Source organism: Elephantulus edwardii, unplaced genomic scaffold, assembly GCF_000299155.1.
Source record: "Elephantulus edwardii isolate Elephantulus edwardi_28Jun2011 unplaced genomic scaffold, EleEdw1.0 scaffold00159, whole genome shotgun sequence".
Lineage (NCBI taxonomy): Eukaryota > Metazoa > Chordata > Mammalia > Macroscelidea > Macroscelididae > Elephantulus > Elephantulus edwardii.
In genome coordinates this window covers 933,683-939,625 of record NW_006399909.1, presented here as the reverse complement: position 1 = coordinate 939,625, position 5,943 = coordinate 933,683, and positions in this window count along the sequence as shown.

The window sequence follows — 5,943 nt, the reverse complement described above, 5'->3', positions numbered from 1 at the left end:
TATGAGTCGCGAACGACTCGACGGCACATGACAACAATAACAACTACAGTAGTTTGAAGTCAGGACAATGACACTTCTTAAGGTCTCATTTATTCATTTTCATAGATTCAGAGATTGATTTTGGTTTGTTTTGTTTTGTTTTTGAGGGGTGGATTCTTTAGCAAATAAATTTTGTTTGCCAATGTTTAAAACCAGATTAATCTCTGCTACAAATTGTCAGATTGTCTCTATCACAGCAGTGCGAAATGAATTTATTAGCACCTAGTGGGCAGGAGTCAGGGATACAACTAAACATCACAAAATTCCCAGAAAATTCCCCAACAGTGAAGAATGATCCTATACAAAATATCAATAGCTCCAATGTTCAGAAATCCAAGAATCATGATTTAAATCACATGCTTTTGATATATGCATGTCTAGTAAAACAGTGAAATGTTACTTAAGTATATTAATGATGTTTCCAAACAACTATTTTTGGAGACCCTGTGGATGTCACATGCTTTTAGCCCTGTAGTTCTTGACAAAATCTTGCCTAGTTAGTTCCCTATAAATTAATTAACCCTTACAATTGCAAATTAAGTACAAACATGCATTAAAACTTTCATTTTTTTTTCTTTTTATACTGACATCACTTTATTTCCAGTGTATCATTTCCTCAGGTCCAAATGAAAGTCAGATTGTGGAGCAAAAGAAACCAAAATTGTCTCAGAATAAGATAAACTGACATAGATAGTTTCCAGCTACTAAAAACCCAAAGAACCACAATTTTCTCATATTTTGGGCATGCTGCCAGGAGGGACCAGTTCTTAGAAAAGGACATCATGCTTAGGAGGGTAGAGAGTATAGAAAATGAAGACTCTGGAAGAGACGGGTTAACACAGTGATTGTGGCAGTGTGAAAGGATATGTCTGTAGGGCACACTGAGAATGGCTCAAGAGAGGGTCGGGTTCAGAGGTATTTTTAGTAGGATCACTATGAGTGCTGGTTAACTCCGCAGCATATAAGACAACAACAAAACAATTTCTTAATTATGCTGCCCTATAGGGAGTTCTGGTGGCCAAGCAGTAAGAAGCTGCATTTACATAATGTTGTTGTTAGGTCCCATCACATCGAATACAACTCATAGCAACCCTATGAACAATTGGCCTGTATTCTGCCGTATCGTGTACCACCACCATCATTTCTGACACGCTCGAACCTATTACTGAAGTCACCATATCAATTCATTCGATTGGAGCTCTTCCTTTCCTTCACCAATCCTCCACTTTTCCAAGCATGATGTCCCTTCCCAAGGAATATCCTAGACTCACTACACGTCCAAATTGGAAAATACCAAGCTTTGCCATCTTTGTTTCCAAGGAGCACTCTGGCTGCACTTTTTCCAAGACATATTTATTGGTTCCTTTGGCAGTCCATGAGATACTCAGCCTTTTTCTCCAACATCACAACTCAAAAGCACCAATTCTTCTGTCATTCTTATTCGTTGTCCTGCTCTTTGATGCATAACAGGTAATTGAGAAGATCATGACCTGAATTAAGAATTTGTTAGTCTTCAAATTGACATCATTTCACTTTAGCATTCTGGAAAGATCTCTGACAGCAAACTTTCCTATTGCAGCATACCTCCTGATTTCCTGATGGCTAGGGCCAGGGGTATTGATCGTTGATCCAGATAATATTAAATTGTTGACAGCTTCTGCCCTTTCTCTATCTATCATAATGTTTACTGATGATCCTTTAGGGAAGACCTTTGTTTTCTTGATGTTAAAATATATTCCATAACAAAAGGTGTAATCTTTTATCTTCTGCAGCAAATATTTTATATACTCTTGACTTTCAGGAAACAAAGTTGTATCATCTACATAACGCAGGTATTTGATGAGTCTTCCTTTAATCTTGATGCCACATTCTTCTTTATAGAGTCTAGCTGTGTGAATTATTTACTCAGCTTGAAGTTTTAATGGGTATGGGAAAAGAACACAGCCCCGACATACACCCTTCCTGATTTTAAACCATGCAGAGCTTCTTCAACTTCCATTCAGACAGTAGCTTTTTAAATTAGGTATAGATTCTGTATTAGCACAATAAAATGCTTTAGGATTCCCATTTTTCTCAATATTAGTCATAATTTGTTATGATCTAAACTGTAGAATGTGTTACGTTATCAATAAAACAAATAGTATTTCATATTTCTGGTATTCTCTGCTTTCATCAAATATTAATCTGACATTAACAATGATATCTCTGCAAAATCTCTGAAATAACCTCTTACAAAACCAGCTTACATGCCTGTTAGTTCCCTGTCATTGTACAATTTCAGCTGGTTTTGAATTATCTTCAATAGTACTTTGCTTCTATGAGATATTAGTGATATTATTTGATAATTTCCACATTTTTTATCCTCTTTTTTGGAAATGGGGATAAATATGTCAAAGTCAGTACATCCAGGACTGAATTTGTTAGTCAAAGCACGTCAAATAATATTTCACTAATTCCTGGGACCATAATGAGAGAAAATAAAATAAAAAACCCAACCGAAAAAATTGAGGTGAATTTTTTTTCTTAAATTCAAAATAAAAACTTGTAAGTATTAATGCTGTCTAAGAATATTTCCAAAATGAAAAGAAATGTAATTTTCATCTCTTTCAGTAAATTGCATCCTCTCTCATTCTGTCTCCATACCTTTTCAGTCTGTATGAAGATCATCCGAGAGACGCTGGGCTATATGAAGACGAATGTGGCATCAGGACTGGTGGAATAATCATCAACAACCTACATGACACAACCCTGCTTGCCGAAACTGAGGAGGACCTGAAGCGCTTGCTGCAGAAGATCAAGGACTACAGCCTCCTATAAGGACTGAAGCGCAACATCAAGAAAACAAAGATTCTAACCACTGGGTCAACTGGCAGCATCAGTATAGATGGTGAAGATATTGAGATAGTTAACAGTTTTAATTTACTTGGCTCCACAGTCAACACTCTTGGTAACAGCAGCCAGGAAATCAAGAGACGAATTGCACTGGGAAAGTTGGCTGTGAGGGATCTCTCAAGAGTACTGAAGAGCAACGATGTCAGACTGGAGACTAAGGTACGCCTGATCCAGGCTATAGTCTTCGCAATTATGTGCTATGCATGAGAGTGTTGGACAGTGAATAGGGATGATAGAAAGAGAATTGATACCTTTGAGCTGTGGTGCTGGAGAAGAGTGTTGAATATAACATGGACTGCTAGGAGAAGAAACAGGTTTGTTCTGGAGAGGGTGAAGCCAGAGTGTTCCCTGGAGTCAAGGATTCTGAAGCGTCATCTGACATACTTTGGGCATATTGCGAGGAGGGATTGGTCCTTGGAAAGGGACATCATGTTTGGCAGAGTGGAGGGACGGCGAAGGAGAGGAAGACCTTTGATGAGATGGATCGATTCTGTGACTGGAGAGGGGAATAAGTGCGTTTGAGATGGCTAGGTTGGCACAGGATAGAAGAGCGTATAGAGCTCTTGTACATAGGGTTGTTATGAGTCACAAGCGACTCAATGGCACATAACAACATAACAACACGTGTTCCATAAAAGTTGTTTCTCTTGAAAAGGCTGTGTTTTTTTATAAAAACCCTCTGCTCATCTTCACAGTTTCTATGATTATATTCACTCAGTTTCTAAGTTTACCAATTACATTAATTTTTGCTATACTCTGACATCAAAGAAGCTAAGAAGTTATGGGGTTTTAAAAACTATCTTCACCCTACTCGTTCCCAAATTCCTGGAGATAGTTCTTGAAAAAACTTAATTAATTTGAAACTAATTTTATTTTTATTGAATTATTCCAAAACTCAATTAGTAATTTATTTCAAAAGTTAACAATATGCTATTCTCTTTGGGGAGTTAGTAGAGACCTTTTGAGATAGACTAGATCTGAGCAGTGAATATGGAAAGAAGAGAAATAATGCCTATTTTCCTAAAACTGACCATTTTTTGTATTGTCCATTCAGTGCCTTTGTGACAAAAGGATATGAGCACATATGAGCATATCACTTCCGTGACTCAATGATTTCAGCTAATTATCAAGGTGGTTCAAGTCACTGTACTCAATTTTGCTCATTTATATCGTGGTTTGTACTTGTTATTAGGTACCACTGAGGTGAGTATGACTCATGGCAACTCTAGGAACAGTGGTTCTGAACCCTATCGTATCCTGTGCCATCCTCATCATCTTTGCATTGGAAATAAGTCTTTCTTCTCTTTCATTTACCCTTCATGACTGACCTTCCAGGGGTTGGTGCCCTGGAAAAGCAAACAATTGATTTAAGGTATTGACCTCAAAAGCACAAGAACTGGTTACAAGATATTCCTCTGACCAACAATTTTAAGATCACCACATTATAATTACTGGGAATTGCACTTTTCTAAGCTAGATTTGAAATGGCAGTTATCTTCAAAAGGTTTTAGATAACCACTACCAGTTATAGAAAACGATAATATTTGAAATATTTCATAAAAACTACAAAATTTCTATTACCATGAATGAACTACATGTATTTTTATCATAATTTTAGTATTACACCATCGTAGACAGAAGACACAATTATAAAACTGATTGTTACTATCAATATCTCACAACAAATATCCTGTGACTGTGTCATTTCAGTACCAACAAATCCACACTAATAATATACAAGTCCATCTGGAGGACTTAATCTAGTACTAGGCAATATTGTGCCAACATAAATTAGTGTGCTTTTCTCATGTGTATGGCCATATGTCTATGGAAACATATAATACACTTTAATTCATATTTGTCCATAGAATGAAGTTGGCATGTTTTTGAATGACATAAAATTATTGTCCTGTATCATCTTGAGATTGTTGTAGAAAATGTAAATAGAATAATTAGAACTGTTTCTAGAAACAGCTAAAAGGCTTCTGACATTCCAGACTTGCTTGCCCAGTGAAAATGTCTAAGAAATGCTTTATTTGTTTTGTGGGAGAAGTTTACCTTGGTCTTCATTTCAGTCCATAGAAACTCATCTTGCATAAGTCACTATTACAAAGTTAGGCATTGGTAATAATGATGACACTCTCCTCACAACTTCAAACTCCCCCGAAAAACCCTAGAGGATAGATAATAAAGCCAGGTGATCAGATGTGTCCAGAGATAAAGGATACCGTTAATCTTACATATGACATTGAATTTACATGTCTTTTAGGTAGACAAGTTTTTGTTCAATGTTCCCTCTTTTCATAATAAATCTCTTTGTTATAAATCTCTTAGATGCTTTGAGTCAACTAAGACCATCGGAACCTTATGAACCATAGATCTAATTTTGCTCTAACCTGCACTATCCTCATAATTCTATCATGTTCAAGTCCATTGTAGTAGTTGTCACTACATCAATCCATGTTGTTTAGAGTATTCCTCTCTTGCATAGACCCTCTATCTTTCCCATCATAATGTCTCTGTCCATGAACTGGTTATGGAAAGTATGTCCAAAGAAGTGAGATGTAGTTTCACCATACTTGTTTTTAAGAACTCTAGTTGTGAGTCCTTCAAGAAAAATTTATCTGCTCTTTTGGCAATGCATGGTATATTCAGTACTCATAGCCAGTTGAAATACTTCAAAAAGATTCATTCTTCTTTGGTCTTCCTTATTCATTGTCCTGCTTTCACACAGTGAATTCCTTCAAATGTCAAGAAGTCATTAAACAGAGTATTGATACTTCCTATTACTTTAGTCCATCACTAGTTTGTAATTTTCTCACTCTATGATGATATATATGTTTCAATTATGCTTGATTATGTTATCATCATTTCAAATATCATCAGAATTTGCCATGTTGAGTCACTTTCAATGGAGTTTCTCAGTTAACTAAGAAAGGTCATGTGAATTCAGTAAAAAAAAAAAAAGCCAGTTAAAACAATAATGCAGTTAACAACAAAACATTATCCAAT